This window comes from Solanum pennellii, chromosome 12 (assembly GCF_001406875.1).
Source record: "Solanum pennellii chromosome 12, SPENNV200".
NCBI lineage: Eukaryota > Viridiplantae > Streptophyta > Magnoliopsida > Solanales > Solanaceae > Solanum > Solanum pennellii.
Genome location: NC_028648.1, coordinates 26,966,891 through 26,988,717, shown reverse-complemented (window position 1 = coordinate 26,988,717; position 21,827 = coordinate 26,966,891).

Here is a 21,827-nt window from a genome sequence, read left to right as displayed (position 1 = left end):
CTTTTGCTTGTACCTGCAGCTGTATCTAAACAAACATTGTTATGGGTTTTTCGGAGTTTCCCAAGTTTTATTATTAAGACTTATTATGTATTTCTCTTTTAATGTAAAGGGTCGTGTCTCTAAGATATTATGTTCTGTCTTAAGTTTGGCTTGTGACGATGAGATTTCTTAAATATATATGAAAGATTCCCTTTTTAATAAATTATTCGTGAAAAGTTTTAATTCCGCACTACTTTTCATGTCTTATGCAATGAACGATAGTTGAAGGGCTTGTACAAGTCCCCAAAGGGTCAAGTACGCCCCGTCACAAACTGTGGGTTCGCCCTAGCCTCTAGGGAGTGCTTTCGGGTCACGACAATGATTCACAAATCATAGGAGTAATTCACAACTCCATCCAACACATAAACATGACATTTACACATAGCAACTCAAATTTCAATTTACCATGTATAAGAGCTCCACATTACAACATGAGGAACTACCTTCTCAATATCAACATGATCATCAAGAGTCACTTATGCCAACCTTTTTTCAGAACAGATTAACATGCTCACTTTCATTCCATGCAGGCAACTTTACACAAAACACAAATAAGTGCAAGTTAAGCAAATGAGCTTTTTCCATGAAAACTCATTTTAGCATGAAACTTTTATTATAAATATGCACATTTTAGCAATCAAGCCAAATTCAACATTTTTTTGGGCAATAAACTGTGAATATTACCATACCAAAAAAATAACAACAAAGTATTACAATTTCGGAGAGTAAACACAACTATAACATCTAGGTATTAACTATCTACCACACAACCTATGAATTAAATCTTGACACTTTCTTGCTTTTCTAGACTCCTTTACTCTTTCTAATATAACTAATAACTCCTTCTTTATTTGTATGATGATAAAATTTGTATTTACATGTTCCTGCCTAAACTACCTCCAATTCCTCGCTTGCCAGGTATAATAAATTGTTGCTCCATACATAGCATCTACTGCTTCCTTCTTCAATTGTTTCCAACATCTTCTTTTAATCCACGCCACTATTTGTTGTATTGTGCCTCTTAGCATTGCCACACCCATCCAGTTAGCCAACTACATCCTCACTGAATTACCCCAATGACAATAAGTAAACAAATGTTGATGTGTTTCATCACTCTCTTGCTCACAGAAACCACATGCTACATCTTCAACTTCTATATGCATATGTTTTAGTTTATCTTTAGTAAGCAGTCTTCCTTGGTATACAAGCCATAAGATAAATCTCTATCTAGGCTGCATAATAGAGCTCCAAAGTAAGTCTGCTTCTGGGCATTTATGTAGCACACTTAGCCTGGCTTGGTAGCTACTGGTCATGGAGTATACATCATTTGATGTCAAAACATATTGTCCCCTTGATACCATTGGAGTATTTTCGTCTTCAAAACATTCAGTTTTTTTCCAATACCAACTACAATCTTGGGTAGGTATGTGTTCCCAAATGTTATCGGTATCCTTCATATAGATCCCATGTACCCATTTTACCCATAATACATCTTTCTTGTTTGGCAACTGCCATAAAAGCTTCCCGACAGCAGCTACATTCCATAATTGTAGCTCTTGATATTTAATCCTCCATACTTTTTTGGTACACATACCTTATCCCATGACACCAAGGCTATTGTTCCTGTGCCCTTCCGAGCTTCCCCACAAGAATCCTCTGCATTTTTATCCACTTCCTGCAACATACTTTGTGGGAGGATAAACACTGTCCCCCAAAAATTATATATCGAGAACAAAACAACATTAACTATATGTAGCCTCCCTACATATGAAAGTTGCCTTGAATAACCTATTGTGATTCTCTTTGTAATCTTCTCCGCCAATTGGTAACAATCCACCTTGTTCCATTTTTTTTGAGGATAGTGGCATTCCCAAATACCGTATAGGTAGTACACCCATTGAGAACCCTGCACTACTCAAAATTCTAAACTTTGCTTCCTCAGTCATTCCAGCAAGAAATATGTCACATTTCTACGAATTTGCTTCCAAGCTAGTCACAACACTAAAATTTTTCAAAGCCTCCAACACCCTTTTAATAGATTTTGTGTCTCCTTTGTAGAACACCATTAAATCATCTGCAAATATTAAGTGTGTAAGTTTCGCTGCTTTGCACATTGGGTGGTATTTGAAATCAGCCAAATCACTCACCCTCCTAAGAATTCTCGTAAGATACTCCATAACTAACATATATAACAGAGGGGAAATAGGGTCCCCTTGTCGAATCCCCCTCTTGCCGTCAAAATATCCATAGCCTTCTCCATTCACTTTAACTGTGAACCTCGTAGTGGTCACACATGTCATTACCAACTGCACAAAGGTTCTTGGAAAATTATAACCCTTTAAAGATTCCTCTATAAAGTCCCAATTTACCATATCATATGCCTTCCGTAGATCTATCTTCATCATACATCTTGGAGTGGTTTTCCTATTATAATGCCTCAGCAAGTCATGACAAATTAATACATTATGAATCAAAGATCTTCCTTTAACAAACGCTGCTTGATTACTTGCCACTACCACTTTTATCGCTTCCTTCAATCTCTGACAGATAATCTTTGAAATGCACTTATACAAAACATTGCAACATGATATGGGGATAAATTTACTTGCCATCACTAGTACATCTACTTTTGGAATGAGGGAGATTACTGTGGATTTTAATTGTGTTAGGAGCTCACTCGTCTCCATAAATTCAAGAATTGCTTGTGTCACATCATGACCAATCACATTCCATGTTGCTCTAAAGAATCCACTTCCATATCCATCCGACCCCGGGCTTTTATTGATATCAATACCAAACATAGCACTCTTTACTTCTTGTGTTGTATATGGTTTTACCAATCACATTTGGTGTTCAATATCTAATACATCTCCATTTCAAAAAAATAATCCACTTGCTATTTGTCGTTTCTTTTCCTTTGTACCTATAAGATTCTCATAATACTCTACAAAGATATCTGCAATTGCCTTTTGGTTAGTTTGCATTACATCATTCTTATCTTTAAGCTGCAAAATAGCTTGTTTTAGCTAGTTGTGCTTTATAATTGAGAAGAAATATCTTCTATTGTCGTCTCCAAGTTTGATACAAGTTTCTTTACTCCTCTATTGTAAGTAGATCTAAGCCATGTACGAGGATCTCATTAACTTCTGGTACAATCTCTTCTCCTGTTCCTGCAAAGTATTATCCGTTGTTTGGAGATGTAGCTCTTTTTGTGCTTTTTCTAGTTCAATTCTGTCCTCGTCAGCTTCTTTGATGATATTTTTGAAATGCTGGCTGTTTAGATTTCTTAGTCTTCTCTTCAAATACTTAAGTCTCTTCACAACTCTAAACATTTAGTAGCCTTCAGTATTCTGGTCCCATGTCTCTTTCACAATGTTTAAAAATTCTGAATGACTAGCCCACACATTACATTATTTAAAAGCTGGTTTCACTCTTATTGGTCCATCAAGCAGCGAAATAACAATAGGACAATGATCGCTCACTCTTTCTGATAAGAAATTTGCAGTAAAAGCTGGCATCTTCATTAGCCATTCTGGATTAATGAAAACCCAGTCTAAGTTTGTAAACACCCTAGTATCCCTTTTATCATTCCATGTATATATGTTACCTTTTTTAGGTAGTTCCAGAAGTGCACAACCCTCAATACAAACATTAAAGTCACTTATTTCTACCATACTCACAGGATTTCCCCCTATCCTATCCTCAACATTTAAAATAGAATTGAAGTCCTCCATTATTATCCATGGAAGCATGTTACCTACGTTCATATCATCTAAATATTTCCACAACTCTTTCCTTTCCTCTCGTGTGTTGAAAGCATATACGACAGTTACTATATACTCCAAATTGAGGCTTTGATTTCGTATTTTACAGGTTATGCCTAGGCGCAACTTGCAACCATTTGCACTTGAAAGTAATCTGGCCTCCATGTTATCCATACCCCACTATTATAATTGTCGACAAGATTAGTAACATAGTCCCATCCTCCAAACGAGCTTCTATCCACCCTGTCAATATTACTCATTTTGATCTTAGTCTCTATCAAACCCACAAATCCAGTACTTTCTTTACTACAAAGGAGTTTTATCTCCTTTTGTTTGTTAGGAGTGTTTAAACCCCTAACGTTCCACCACATCATGTTATCCATTCATGCTGGGAGTCGCAGTCCCTCCCTCATTTATAGTTGTGGCCGTTGAAGGTTGTTCTCTCACTTCTTCTGTATGTAGAATCTGAAACGTGTTCTTACGAGCCACCTCTCCCTGATGAACATGCTTCTTCTGCCTATTTGGACTTAATGACTTAGTCATTGGAGTGATCCACCCTGCTGTCCTTCCTCCTCGTACAGTTGTATCTGTTCCAGTTTTTCCGGCTCCATCAATGACCCTATGGTTTATCATTTCAGTTTGTGTTCCTCTGTATTGATTGTCTGTCCCTCTTTAATTTTGCTTCCATTTGTCTTTCACTATGTTTGGTTGTTGCTCTTCTCCTTTCCTTTGATCCGGAGGCGTGTTTTTCTTCCTGCAAATCCCTTCATCATGTCCATACTTTTTGCAAAAATTACACAGTGTGGGCTTCCAATCGTACTGCACTTTTTGTTCAATCAGCTCTCCTCTCTTATTTTTGAAGAAAACTTTATCCGGTAGTTCTGCTTTTATTCCACTTCTATCAGTAGCCTGACAAAACTGAGTCCTAATTTCTTTTCTGTGTTTTGGTCCACCATTAGTGGATTCCCTATTGAACTTCCAATTTTACTCAATCCTTTGGCGCTCCACTATTTGAAATCTAATCTTGGTAATTTCACCCATATAGGAACAATATACAACTCTTCTCGAGTAAACTCCATGTCTGAACTCGAAGCTTTAACTATCAACGGTTTATTGTCAAATTGGTGTATCCCACCTTGCAACACCTCCTCCTTCCCTATTCCAAAATCAAATCGTACCAGCACTATTCCATTTTTCAACATTGAGACTTTGTCTATTATGTAACCATTCATCACAGAGAAATGGGGATGTTCCCCCAAAACATAGCAGACTACAACATTTTGCCAGTAAGCAATCTCACTGCTTATATCCTCAATGTCTATCTCACAAAATTGAGGATTCACCTTTTTTCTCCGGAATTACGAATTCAAGTTTAAAGACCGCTTTAGCTAGCTTTTTTAAGTCAAAATTATCCCAGACTGACCCCTTTCAATTCAATTCAGGGGATTCCTCCACCTCATCCGCCCATGATTGCGATTTTGCTGCGTTGTGAATTCCTTCTTCCCATTCCTGCATAACGTTAAATCCCATAGTTCTGCTAGTACTGGTTTGCTTCATCGACACCTATGCTACCACATTTGAGTTCTTTACTATTTCCTCTATTTCAGTTACACCAGATCTGCTACCAGAACCTCTTTTCCCTGTCCAACCTGTTGTTTCATTTGCTTCAAAGTCTGTAGGTCACTTTGTTGTGCGAGCCTTCTCCGAGGGAATCCGTGTTCTCTTCCCCATGGACACTATTACTAACCTCAACTTTGGCAAGAATTTTGAGGAAAAAGATGAGGATAACGGGACTTCATGTCGGCCTCGGCCTCTTATGTTGCTCCCTCGATTAGGTGGTTTCTCCATAGCACTTTTAAGGAGGCCACCTCTTTTTTCCTCAACTTCTTGACTTGGCGATCTAGAATTCCCACCAGAACCTCTTCATAATAAAGGTTATAATCCACACCTAACACTTCAATAGGGAGGATAGACATGGGGTCGCTAATACACTTCTTAAGCACGGAGACATTAAATACAGCATGAACCAAACTAGTTCACTAGGTAATTTCAACTCATATGATTCTTTTCTGACCTGTTGTGTCACATCTAGGTTTACCCCTAGATGCAACCGGCGTCGTCGTCCTTTTCAAGGACTAAGACTAGCCTATTAGTCTCATGTCATTACATTCATAGGTTGAAAAATGCGGAAAAATTTGAATTTTCATTGCAACTACTTGGAGGTTTACATAGACCTCTACATACACATAATATATAGTCATATCGAGTATACATAGACCCTTCATATATGATGGATACATAGACTTCTACTTTTATTGCACATACATATATATAAAATATAAAAATAGTCTAAACGATGGTATCATCTCATACCATCTAAACGATTATCACAATATGGGCATAGCCCTTACATCAATCCAACAAGACCACATGTAGATCATACAAAAGTATAATACTCAATTAAAAAGGAAAGAAATGAAAGAGTCTTTAAGCTCATTACAAGTCCGTAAGCTAGATAGTGTCATTTCCCTCGGAAGTTGAGGACCTACCCTACTTGGATGAAAGGAAAAATCCAAGCCTTCAACAATGTCGCCTTCTAAACTCTTCAACGACTGGAACCTCAAATGTTTGGGAAAAAGGGAAGAAAATGGGGGTTAGTACTCCACATGTACTAAGTATGATACCTTATGCACACATACAAGCAAAACATGCTAAAAAGGACATTTATTCAAAACATGCCATTTTTACCCTTATAGGAACCTAATGCAAAGCCAAGCAATTCATATCAACAAACCAAACATGCATACTATCTCAACAAGTAATACATATTCCAACATACTTCAAACCATGATTTACTACAACCCTATCATCAAGGTATTACATCACAAGAAGGAATAAGAGTCAATTATATCATAATAAGCAAGACAACTACTCATGAATCCTTATCAAGTCAACAAGTGCAATGACCAAGCAAATCCCCATAACCTCACTCAATCAAGTAGCCTCAACAAGAATCCATAACCAATGTTCAACTTCACATACCATAACATATAGATTTACATTTCATTATAAATTAACATTATAACCCAAGGCATTCTCAGAAGTGAACTAATCAACAGATAGTATCAATAATGTGCCAAGGTCATCATGTACATATCATATATAATCATGACATAAACATATATAAGAATATCTTCTTAAGACTCCCCTCAAGTCTTACTAGTGCAATGTTTAGGTAGAGTGCCATACCCCTACCTAGACTAAGCTACACCTCTTAGGTTATCCAAGTTAGAGTTCAAGTACTTTAATTCATTTTACCTTTTGGGAACATCTTGCCCTAACCAACATAGACCATATGAGCTAGCGTGGAATCCGATGTCATAAAATCCTACACTGAAAGAAGGCGGACTACTTGCCAAGGTAGTACCAAAACATGAAACATAGCAACTACGTGGATCCACTAGATAATATTCCTATGGGGGCAACATAGTTCAAGAACTAAGAGATATAGTTGAGACCCTCTTTATGCGCCATGCATGATAGTCTCCAATCTCAAGAGTAATGTAGTGCTCCTAACTTCCTTAGCTGGGAAAGGACACTCCTCAATCTAGTTCGCTCGGTGCTAAGCTGGAGTCCCTTTTTGAAATGTCTTTAAGCCTTTACTTATCAATCATAGCTTAGTTTAGGTCATAGGGTATACCCCTTGTATAATCATCATCATCAATAGCTCAATAATAAATGTATGAGTATAAGTTCTTTCATCACAATTCATATAAGTGAGGTTTAACACATTAGCATTTCATAGCATATCAAGGCACATTGATAGTTTTCACCATACTTATATCACATATACCTTAATCAACCTCACAACATAGTCAACATATTTCAATTCACCATCATACCACCCTATCATCCTAGTATAAGGAATACTCCAATGTAACATCATGACTTAAACACAATTAATCACAATTGGAAGTAAAGATAGATATTCTAAGACTTACCAAGTCTTCCTCATAGTTCATCATCAAAGTCTTACCATCAACCCATAACTCAACCCAATTTGTGGAGTAACATCATCACACAATGATAACCAATAAGATAACAAGGTCAATTGCATCTCTATAACATAATTCAACATTAAACCATAGCTTAAGACAAGATACATAGGCTAATTTCACAATATACTTCATAACCTAAATCACATCTCAAGAACTAACATGATAGTATAGTAATCTTATCAACAACCAAATCAATTAAATGATCATAATACAATATCGGTCAAGATCACAATCTAGGGTTAGGTATTGAGGATCATGTTCTTCAATTTAGACCAAACCATCAACAATTACCATAATCAAGTTAAAATTCATGGTAAATCTATTCAATATAACCTAAAGAAATCATCAACAACTCAATCCATAACTTCAATTTTGTAATTGGATGAAACCCATATGAAAACTCAACTTTTGAAATCCATTTTGAAGGAACCCTTTGAGGAAAGAGTCTCAAAGGTGAATTAGATCCCATACCCTAACGTTTGGTAACAATTTGATGGTGAATTCATACCTTTCCATCCCCCAAACCCTTATCCTTGCTAGTCTTCAATGGTGAGTTCAAATAGAGAGTGAAAGAAAAGAGAAGGAAGAGAATTTGTTTTGTGAGTTATAATTACGTTAATTGGCGTTGGGTCCTTTATTTGGGTTTTAAGTTAGTTAATTAGTCTCTCCTTAATCCCTAAATAACACCAAAACCGCCTAATTAATTAAATGACTTAACACTAAAACGTGTAGGAAAATCACCCCCTCATAGAGGGAGCCCCGCCGATGGGCCATTTGTGAGTCTACAGACCTACCCCCATCTCATCCTGCACTCGTCGATGAGTTCAGAGACTGTCCAGGCAAGGAGCTTCCATAAATTGGCTAAGTGTGGGACGATGGTGGCATCGACGCCTCGTCGATCCACAAACGGACCGTAGCCTACACCTCTCTCTGCACTCCATCGATGAGTTCAGAGGCTGTGTGGGTGAAGGGACCTTCTCAACAAGCCTAAGTGTGGGAAAACGGTGGCATCAACGCCCCATTGGTCCACACACGGGCCGTTGACTGCCTCGTCGATGCACACTGCTTCAGGCAGTGTTGCCTCAACCTGTAGGGGTCCTCCTCAAGGGTCCATAATTGGTCTTTGGGGAGTCGTACCCGGACGTTTTGACCATGGAACAACTCAAACACCTATTATCTACCCTTCCACCAATTTTTGTACATTTCCGACTCCTAAAATTAGTCTAATAGGCTAAGACACACTAACACCCCTTTGAACCAACTTCCAAAATGTCATGGACATTTTGGTTCTTAAACTTTCTAAATGACCTATATTCATTTATAATGGACTTAAAAACAGTACTTAGACCTTATGAAACCTATGTTAGGCTTTACGACACATTTTGAATTTTCAAGGTGTTACATTATCCCCCTTTAGAAGCATTCGTCCCTGAGTGACACCAAAAGTCTTTTGAAGGAAGGAATAGACTCAAGACTAGCAGCCCAACCAATCAACAATATCAAATCAACATAAAATTATGTCATTTCAACAAGGAAAATATCAAAACTCAGATTTTCACACATAAGGCTCAAAACACTTCATCATGAGGTATCTCCTTCTCACAACATATATGAGCTCAACATACATTACATGAGTCAATTAGCACAAAGTTAAACTTAATAACATGACATATACTATTTAATAAAGACTCACCATAAAAAAATGCACAAATTAACTCAGATAAACAAAAAAGGCAAAATTCAAGTTTTAAGGCACCAATTTCACTGTAACTTCACTGTGAAGTACTCAAAAACGCACATTTTGCAAAACTTTACCAAAAAATCAAAAAACTTCAATTTCTAGTCATATTTATTTTATTAAAAATAATGAATAACCTTAATTATAAAAAATATGCTGGTAACAGGACTTCATGTCGTCCTTGGCCTCCCATGTTGCACCCTTAACTAGGTGATTCTTCCATAACAGCTTTACGGAAACCACCTCTTTATTCCTATAAGACCCCTAAATGAGATAGAGTAATAGAGACAAACATATTCGTATTAAGGTTATAAGGTCCTAAAATTACTTATAATATTGTTTATAGGAAGTGTGTAAAGTTTGAAATGATTTGAAAGTCGAACGTCAAGGAACGACCAAAACGTTCGACGATTAGTTACCTATGTGTCTCATGTGTCCATTTGTGTTGAAATACTATGTGTCATGAGCTTATTAAGTCTTAAAATTGGTTATAATGATTTTTAAATATGGTATATGATGTTTCGAGAAGTTTGGAGGTCAAACGACCAAGAACGTCCAAAGCATTCGAAAGATAGCCCTTAAGATGCTCAATGTGTGTCTTGATGGGGCCTAGCCTATTTGGACGAGTTGCAGGTGTTTGATTTGGGTGAAAATTATGTGGAAGTTCTAAAAATTGTTAAGGGTTGTATTTACGTTGGAAATGTTTGGGTACGACTTCTAAAGGGTCCCACAAAAGGCCCCACAAGAAGGACCCAAGGATGGTCGAGACACTGCCTTGGCAGTGTCCATCGATGGAAAAAACGGCGGTACGTTGGTCAACTAACAGACCGTATGTGAGGTATAATCGATTGGTACTTAGCTTGGTCAGATCTTAAGCAAAAAATTGGCCAAGGACTAATCGACGGAAGCCAATGCACGGCCCGTCGACAGACCAACGGCCAGTACATGGTTCCGTTGATGGTGGCCTGTCAACTGCTTCCTGCATCTGTTTTAACTAAGGGGTGAATGGGCAATTCACCCCACGTCCTAACCTGATCCTAATAGGTCTATTTGGTTATTTTTGGGTGTATTTAAGTGATCAAAAACGTGATCAACCCCACTCCCAATTAGACTTTTCCCTCCAAAAGTATTCTCTCTAGAACCTCCGTTGTTGGTAAAGCTCAAGAACAGCTTGGATCATGGACTTTCATGGATGAATCATCAAGTTTTAGAGATTTTAATGTAGATAAAGGTATGGTGATCCGTCATCTCTAGTTATCCTTCCATCTAGAGAGTTAATCTCAAAGTTTTCAAAGAGAAAAATATGATCAAGTTCTTCTTCTTCATTCTAGCCACGGGTTCTTTCTTGAATTGATTTCAAAAGCATAACATGAATGTATTGATGATTATCTACTTGTCTGTACGTGATTTTCAATCCTATTGCATGATGAACACATGGATCTTTCACAAACTCAATTTTAGCCTATGTATGGCTTTATGATCTTGATCTTATGAATATCAATTTGTGATTAAATTATGTTAATATGCTTATAACTACTATATAGTATGTATATTGATGGTGAATCATTGATGAATTACCCATGTGAATCCTTGTATGAAGATTTGAACAAAACTAGCCTATATTCTATTAGTTCACTGTAAGTTCGGATTCATGGTAATTGTTAGGAGATTTAGATTGGGTAAAGATCATTGTATCTAATGTCTTAATTGGATATTATGGATAAACTGTAAATAAGTGATTTCATGATTGATCAATGTTGGTTAGCCTATGATACTTCTACTCTCCATGGATGTCTTAAATAACATGTTCATTGTAATCTAAAGGTTATAGCAATGATAGTAGGATTTTGTGTAGATTATATTGTTATTATCTACTTACTTATATTGATGATATTAATGGATTGTGTATATGAATTGTTGATGATCAAAGAAAAGGAATCTTGGCATGAATAGATCTAGGTTCTTCTAGCCTACAATTTGAATGTTTTAATGAAAATTATATGATCTTAATTCTAGGGTAGATGAAACATGATTTAGATTTTATTTATATCTATTTGGATACTGCCCTAAATGTATATTTTTTGTACATGATGATTGATGAACTAAACTAGGGAGGTTAGTTGATGACCTAGGACTCTCTAGTTCCTAGTACATGTGAGATGCCTTGTATTATGTTATAATATGATCTTGAAGCGACTTGTACATGGTTTATTTTTAATTAAAATACATATATCTACTGCCCTATATATGATTGTTGATTAACAAGGTGTATTGTTCAATGACGATCAAAGGGTGAGAAATTGTTAAGAATGCTTATCTCCTCTACTTCCTATATCATAGTAATGTTGATGAAGACTTGTATGGCATTGGGTGGTATGGTCCACTTATGGTGGTGGTGTTTACTTTATTTTCAATCTATATATGTATTAACTATGTCCTTGAAGGAAAATTGATGAACATATGAACATGTGCCTATGATGATACTATGTGAAGCTTATGCCTACTTTCCTATTCTAGTTGTGATCTAGGGTGTAAGGTTATTGTATGAGCATGTGTATATCCGTGTTAGGTTAAAGTATAGTTTTTGCCATTGATTATTTAAAAATGGTTAATAATACCTTACCGATGTACCCCTATGTGAATGCATTAATAGCACAAGTTAAGAGTCTTAAGTGTAATATGAAGTTGGCTTGTCTCCTATGCTATAGTGTGTTTTGTGGTTTATGATCTAAGAGGGTTTCTGCCTAAATATTTTATTGATAAACATTATGTGATCATGTTTACCAATGTACACACACTCACTTTACATGCATGTTACAGGTAGTATAGGTCGTGGTGTCTAAATGAAAGGTAGTTCTCATATTCACTAGTTTTACTACTATGCATGTTAATATGATGTTTATGAAAGCATGATATGTGTTTCCTTTGCTAGGATGACTTGATATGTTTACTAGTATCGGCAAGGGTATGGGACTTTGCCTATGCATTGCACATGTGTACCTTGATAGAATAGTTCTAGTTTTGGTTTCTATATGTATGAATATGAATGTATGAACATGTGTATTAATGTGTCATGTGAAAGGTTTGATAACATATATGTATACACACATACATGCATGAAGACCTAGTCAAGAGAGGGGCCTTGAATGGTGTGTTCATGTGTACCATAAACTAGATGATGCTTTACATATGCTATGTTCTTCTGAAGGGATTCTTTACATGATTTAGGTTGATGAAATTTCATCTATGACCTACAAGTTAAGCATATGAGGGGACGACTCTCCTAAACCTATGTTTTATAAAGTAAAATTATAATAAAGGTTTTCAATGAAGGGAACTTATCTTAGCACCAAGTAAAATTGAATATGAGTGTGTGTCCCTTACTATGGTAGGAAGGTATGTTACCATCAATCTCATGAGGTGGATAACCACAATGCCTGAATGGGCATAAATAGGGTTTCCATAAGTGAATAACTACAATTCCTAATCTTGGCATAAAGAGGGTTTTCACTTGTACCTTCAAGTTCCATAACTATGTTGCCACCATAGGATACTAGCTAGTGGATCCACCTAGAAAGCTATGTCACATTTGGTTCTACATTGTCCGCTAGACCACCTCCTTTCAGTGTGGTGTTGTATGACACCAAATTCCATATTTAGCACCAGATGGTCTATGTCGTTTAATGCTATAGTTTCCCTCAAGTAAAATGGACAAAGAAAGTAAATGACTAGGACCTAACTAGGACTTAAGAGTATTTACTTAGGATAGGTGGAAGTAATGAACCCATCTAGACATTGAACAAGTAGCTCCTTAGGAAGTTCTAAGAAGGTGTTCCAATGCATGTCTCTATGTATGTGTTCTTTATGCATGACATTGTAGTATTTGTCTACATGTTATGAAGATGTGCATGATATGAGTCTTTATACATGATGTTGATCTTGTAGACTATATGATGAAGGTCTTGACTTAACTATGTTTTACTATACTTCTATGATGATATGTGTTTGCTTGTGTAAGTAGTACGTATGGATTTCGTTGTGGTCCTAAGGTGATGCATTACACCAAGTATCACTAAAGGGATACTTGGGAGGCTAATGAAATAAAAGGAGTTCACAGTTAAGAAGAATGAGCTCACTGTTAAGTGTCCTCAAATTTGATATGTGGTTTTCTATGATGTTTGGCCTTTGTATGTCTATATGAAGTATGTGAATGATATAAATGCCATTGTTTCAAGGTTTTATAAAGATTTACTCAAAAAGGCATGAAGTATGATTTCAAGAAAATGTCCCTTGTAAATGCATGTTTTTGCATGGTTGCCATACTTAGTGCATTCTTGAACTAATCCCATTCTTTTATACTTTTTACACAAAGTGTAGGTTATGGATGCTTAAAGGATGTCTATAATTGAGGAGCTTGATATGTGGTTCGCAGGCTCAAGGAAAGGGGTCGTTAAGTTCCAAGAATTCCCGAATCATGTCTTAATGTAAAATGTTTAAAGATTGTATAGTTATGTCTTATGTTTGAAGGGTCGTGTCCATAATGTATTCTAATCTTGTTGAATCTAAGATGGTAAAGAGACTCAGATTCTATATATGTATTATGACTTATATTTTATATGTATATGAGGTAAAATTTCTAGCATATGAGGTGTTATGAAAACTTTTCAATTTTCCGCTAAATTTACTATGTCGATGCGATGAATGATAACTATGGGTTTGTATAAGACCTCCGAGAGGTCAAGTACGCCATGTTACTTCTAGGGGGTGCTCCCCGGATGTGACAATTCCCCAACTTCTTGACTAGCCTATCAAGAATTTGAACCGTAACTTCCTCATAAAAGAGGTTATCCCTGACACCAAGACCCTCAATAGGGAAAATAGACTAGGGATCACCGATATACTTTTTCAACATGGAAACATGGAAAACCGGATGAACCGAAGACAATTCACTAGAAAGTTTAAATTCATAGGCAAGCTTACCAACCCTTTGCAAGATTTCATAGGGACCCACATAACGAGGACTCAATTTCCCTTTCTTGCCAAATCCAACCACCCCTTTCATTGGTGAAACTTTAAAAGACACCTTCTTCAAACTCCAAATCCCTTCTCCTATGATCGGCATAAGAATTTTGCCGACTATAGGACATTTCCAGCCCGTTCCTTATGATTTGAACCTTTTCCAAAGTCTTATAAATCAACTCGGGACCAAGAAGCGATGGCTCACCCACTTCAAACCATCGAATAGGAGACCTAAACCTCCTATCATACAAAGCTTCATAGGAAGCCATGGAAATGGTAAATGTTTATCCCAATTCCCTTTGAGATCAATAATTCATGCCCTGAGAATATCTTCAAGGGTTTGTATAGTACGCTCCTCTTGGCCATCCGTTTGAGGATGAAAAGCGGTGCTCCACTTTAGCGTAGTACCCAACCCTTTTTGGAATGATTCCAAAATTTTGATTTAAATTGTGCGCCCCTATCCCATATGATGGATAACGAAATACCATGGAGGCACACAATATCATCTAGGAAAATTCTTGCATGATCCTCCACCGAATATGTAGACTTAAAGCGGACTTAGTCAATCGATCCACAACCACCCATATGGAATCATATGACTTTTGAGTCCGAGGTAAACCTACTACAAAGTCCATATTGGTGTCTTCCCACTTCCTAGTAGGAATTTTGATCTCTTGTAGTAAGCCACCCAACTTTTGGTGTTCAGCCTTTACTTTTTTGCAATTTGGACACTTAGCGACAAACTCCGCTATGTACCTTTTTAAGCCTTCCTACCAATATATCTCCCTTAGATCATGGTACATTTTTGTCGAACCCGGATGAATTGAGTAGCGAACCCATGTGCGTCTTCTAGGATTCGGTCCCTCAACCCATCTGCATAGGGAACACACAATCTCCTTGGTACCTTAACACAATATCCCCCCACTAAGGAGAATGATTCAGTAAACTTGCCGAGAACCGATTCTTTCAACTCTATAAGGCTAGATCAAGGTGTTGTTTGGACTTCACCTCAACCACTAGATATGACTCGAAGTTATGATGAACTATAGAACCCCCATTGGAGAATCTTCCAACCTCACCCCCAACCAAGACAATATATGAACTTCCTTTGCTAGGTCTTTCTTAGCTTCATCAATGTGGGATACACTACCCATAGTCATACGACTTAGGGCATTCGCCACCACATTAGCTTTGCATGGGTGATAAAGGACACTCTTATCATAATCATTAAACATTTATAACCACCTCTTTTGCCGGAGGTTCAACTCTTTTTGAGTAACCACATATTGGAGACTCTTATGATCGGTAAAAACATCAACATGAATCCCATACAAGTAATGCCTCCAAATTTTCAAAGTAAACACCACGACAGATAATTCAATGTCATGAGGGGGATAGGTTCTCTCATGTACCTTAAGTTGCCTAACGGCATAGGCTATCACCTTTCCATGTTGCATAAGCACACACCCCAAACCCACTCCGAATGCGTCACAATACACAACAAAACCCTTTGTACCCTCCGGTAAAGTCAACACCGGAGCGGAAGTGAGTCTATCTTTCAACAATTGAAAACTTTTTTGACATGCCTCCGACCACTCAAACTTCTTACTCTTTTGGGTCAAAGTAGTCAAAGGAGATGCAATGGACGCAAAACCATCCACGAACCTCCGATAATAACCCGCTAGACCCAAGAAACTCCTAATGTCGGGTGGAGTCAAAGGTCTAGGGAAATTTTTCACCACCTCCGTTTTCCTTGAGTCTACCTCAACTCCCTCACCAGAGTTGATGTGTCCAAGAAATTTCACCGACCTTAACAAAAACTCACACTTGCTATATTTGGCAAACAATTGATGTTCTTTAAGGGTTTGCAATACCACCCTCAAATGTCCCATATGATCACCCTCATTCTTCGAATGTACCAAGATATCGTCAATGAAGGCAATGACAAATGACTCTAGGTAGTTTCGAAACACTCTATTCATTAGGTCCATAAACGCCGCCGGTGCATTAGTGAGGCCAAAAGACATTACCAAGAACTCATAGTGCCCATACCGAGTCTGAAAATCCTTCTTTGGTATATCCTCACCTCTCACCCTAAGTTGGTGATACCCCGACCTCAATTCTATCTTTGAAAAGTAGCTCGCCCCTTTGAGTAGATTAAACAAGTCGTCAATCCAAGGGAGAGAGTACTTATTCTTAATGGTGACCTTGTTGAGTTGGCGTTAATCAATACACATTCTCAAGGACCCATCCTTCTTTCTTCTTCACAAACAAAACCGGAGCACCCCATGTAGAAATACTAGGTCTTATAAATCCCTTATCTAGTAAATCTTTGAGTTGAGCCTTCAACTCCTTCAAATCAGCCGGAGCCATCTGATAAGGAGGAATTAATATGGGATTTGTATCCGGTAGCAAATGAATGCCAAAGTCAATTTCCCATTCGGGAGGAATACCGGGATGGTCATTAGGAAAGACCTCTGGAAACTCACTCACTACAGGGACCGATTCAATGGGAGGAACTTCGTAGTCTAGATCTTGGACTCTTACTATATGATATAGAAAACCTTTTGAGATCATTTTTCATGCTTTTAGACATGAAATAATACGACCTCTAGGGATAGAATTTCCCCCCTTCCAGTCAAAAATGGGTTTATTTGGGAAGTTAAACCTCACCACTCTTGTCCTACAATCAATGAAGGTAAAACATGCATGCAACAAATCCATACCCACTATAACATCAAAATAAAGCATATCAAGTTCTACTAGATACACATAAGAAACTCTATTGGGCAACATTATTGGACAATTTCTATACACCCTTTTAGCAACAACCGACTTACCCACCGTAGTAGACACTATAAAAGGTTCATGCAAAATAACGGGTAAAATATCAAACTTTTTAGCTACTAGAGGTGTAACAAATGATAAAGTAGCGTCGGGATCAAGTAAGACATATACATCAATAGAGAAGACATTCAACATACCGGTCACCACATCTAAAGAAGTCTCTTGCTCACCCCTAGAGCGGAGAGAATAGAAGCGGTTCTTCTTTGGAGCATCACTAGAACCACTTGCTTAAGCTTGACCATACCCTTGTCTTGACTCTTTAAGTTTGGACAATCTCTCATCTTGTGACCACTCTTGCCACAACTAATGCAATTATCCGTCCCCTTAAGGCAATCACCATAGTGCTTTTTATCACACTTTCGTACATTTCCAACTCCTAAAAGTTAGTCAAATAGGCTAAGGCACTCTAACACCACTTTGAACCAACTTCCCGGGCGTCATGGACGTTCTTGAATGATGTGGTTCTTAAAATTTCTAAATGACCTATATTCACTTGTAATGGACTTAAAGACTGTACTAAGACCTTATGCCACCTACGTTAGGTTTTACGACACATCTTTAATTTTTAAGGTGTTACACATTGAAATATCTCATTGGGACCCACGTATCGAGGTCTAAGCTTCCCTTTTTTTACTGAATCTAATCACCCCTTTCATAGGTGAAATCTTCAAGTAGACCATATAACCTACTTCAAATTTGAGGTCTCTTCTTCAATTGTCGGTATAGGATTTTTGCCAACTATGTACTATTACCAAACTATCTCTTATCACCAAACTGTCACATCCGGGTTTACCCCTAGACGTAACCAGCGTCCTCGTCCTCTTTGAGGACTAATAGTAGCCTCTTAGTTTACATCATTACATTTATAGGTCAAATTTAGTGGAAAATTTAAAACTTTTCATTACCTCTACTTGGAGGTTTACATAGACCTCTATATACACATATACATAGATACCAAGTATACATAGACGCTATGAATAGAAAAATTACTTAGTCTTCTACTTTTATTGCAGATAAGTATACAAAATATATCATAATCATAACAGTCATAATAGTCGTCTCATCTCTAACCATCTAATAAGAGTGTAAGAACATGGTCATAACCCATACATCAAAGTAAAATGCCTCACATGGGCTATACAATGTTTCATACCAAATGGAAAGAAAGAACCATAGAAGTCTTTAACTAAAAAGGAAACATCATAGGCTAGATAGTGGCATCACCCTCGGAAAATGAGGACCTACCCTGCTTGGATGAATAAGAGATCCAAGCCTTCTTCAAGTCATCTTCAAAGAACCTCAATGATTGGAAACTAAAATATTGGGGAAAAGGAAGAAAGGGGGTTAGTGTGCCATTTGTACTAACTATGAGACCATATGCACATATAAGATCTAATCATGCTAAAAGGGTGATTTTATCAAATCATGCTATTTTATTCTTTGAAAGCCTTATGCATCATCAAGGAAAACATACAACTCAAGAAGGCATATACATCAAGTCAAAGCAAATAATATCATCATACGTTAACCCATAATCTAATATAACCCTACTATCAAGTAATTACTTCTCAAGCATGAATAAGATTTCATCATACCTTAATAAATCAAGACTACTACTCATGAATCCTCATAAAGCCAACAACTGCAATAACCAAGCAAAGCCCCATAACCTTACTCAATCAAGTGACCCAACAAGAATCATGACTAATATTCAACTTCACATACAATAACCTTTTAAGGATATACAACATCATACTTTTAACAACATAGACCAATGTTCATAAGAGTATTAATCACCATATGGTATCATTTACATGTAAAGTTATCATATATCATCTTTTGCATTCATTATCATATACATACATAATATCAACCTTCTACAGCTTCCATCAAGGCAAACTATTGCAAGACATAGGTAGAGTCCCATACCACTACCTAGGCTTAGGCAAACCTCTCAAGTCACCTTAGTTAGTTTATCCTTCATTTGTTCATTTTAATTTAGGGAACACTTGTCTTAACCGACATAGACCACAAGAGCAAAGTGTGGAATCTGGTGTTGTAAAACCTTACAGCGATGGAAGGTGGTCTACCTGCCAAAGTAAAACCAATCATAAATGTAGATTTCTAGGTGGATCAACGAACTAGTCATCCTATGGGGGAAACATAGTTCAATAACTAAGAGATAGGTATAATCCCATTATATATCACTTATACCACTTGGAAATTGGGTCCTCCTCTCATGGGAATCCATTGGATTATTATCCCTCTTAGGGGAGTCAACATCACATGTAGAACTACAGGGTGAATCTTCCTTAATGGGAATCCATCACCTCCCATTGTAAAGTTCACTTGGTACTAAGCTAAGTCCCTTTATTGAAATGTCCTTAATGTATTTATTAATCATCATAGTTTATTGTAGGTCATAGGGTCAAACCCTTGTATAATCATCATCATCATAGCTCAATAAGAATTTTATGAGTATAGTACTTTCATTACAATTCATATAAGTGAGGTTAGCACATTTCCATATTTCATTCATAATAAGGCACATGAGTAGTCATCACCATCCTTATAACATATACATCTTAATAGACCTCACAATATGGTCAGGACATTTCAATACAACATCATACCAACCCTATCAATCCTAATACAAGGCATACTCCAATACAACATCATGACTTAATCACAATTAACCACAATTCGAAGTAAGTGATAGAGATCATAAGACTTACCAAGTCTCCTTCATAGTTCATCGTCAAGGTCTTACCATAAACCCTCAATTAAACCCGATTTGGGTATACATAATCATAAGACAATAATCAACATGATATTAAGGCTAGAAGAATCACTACATCACAATTGAATACTAGATCATAGCTTAAGACAAGATACTTAGGTCAATTCACAACATACTTCCTAACCTTGATCATCTTCTCAAGAACTAGCATGAAAGGCTACAAATCACTCTATTTTGTTCATTATTAATGAAACAACATAATCTAATAGTATTTCAACCAATAACCAAGTCATTTGAATTAAATACAAACCTAATTCATATCAAGATCAAACCTAGGGTTAAGGGTTAAGGGTCATCTTCTACAAACTAGACAAATCTATCAAGATATATCAAAATTAAGTTATAATTTATGTTAACCTACTCATATTATCCAATAGAAAACATAAACAAATGAATTCATAATATAATTTTCGAGATTGAGAAGAACCTTCATGAAAACCCAACTTTTGAAAATACTTTGAAGGAACCCTTTGAGGAAAGACGTCCCAAAGGTGAATTAGATCCCATACCTCAACGTTTGATGAAGAATTGATGGTGAAATAACCCTTTACAGCCCCCAAATCCCTCCCCTAGCTTGTCTTCAATGGTGTCTTCCAATAGATAGAGAAAGAAGAGAGAAGGAAGAGAGTTTTGTTTTGAGAGTTGTAATTATACTAAATGGGTTGGGGTCTTTATATGGGGGGGGGGGTAATTAAGTTAATTAGGCTTACCTTAATAACTAAATAACAAACAAACCCCTTAATTAATTTTATAAGACCAACTTAAAAATGTGCAGGAATTACAGGCCCCATCGACGAAACCACGATTGACGGATCGTTGGTCAGTCGACGGACCAACCCTCCTCCGTGCTGCACAACCGTGGTATTTCAGAGACTTGTGCAGGCGAGGGATCCAACAATTTTTCTAAGTGTTTCTAAACGGTTGGAAACGACGCCCTGCTGATTCACACATGGATCGTCGATTGCATCTCGTGGTTACACATTGCCCAGACAGTGTTGACTCTAACGTGCAAGGGTCCTCCTCAAGGAACCTTGGTGGGTCCTTAGGGATTCGTACCTTGATTTTTCAACCATTAATCGACTTAAGCAGATGTTATCTACCCTTCCATCAGTTTTCATGGATTTTCAACTCCTAAAAGCTAGTCAAATAGGCTAAGGCCAACTACTACCTCCTTGAACTACTTTCCAGACGTCATGGACATTCTTGGACGTTTTGGTTTCTAAACGACCTAAATGACCTATTTTCATTAAAATGATTCTTACAACAGTGTCTAGACCTCATGAAACTTATGCTATGCTTTAAGACACGTCTTGAATTTTCGAAGAGCTACAACCATACAGTATAGGACATGTTCATTAAGTCATAAGCATGTACATTACAAAACCAACATCATCAAGTCAAGTCAAGTCAACATGCATAGAATATAATTATATATATATTCAGATAACTCTATAATCAAGTCATATTAACAATAAGCATGAATAAGAGTAAATATCATTATAAACAAAACATGTCAATTTCCAATGAACCCCTATCAAGTCAACAAGTAAAATGACCAAGTA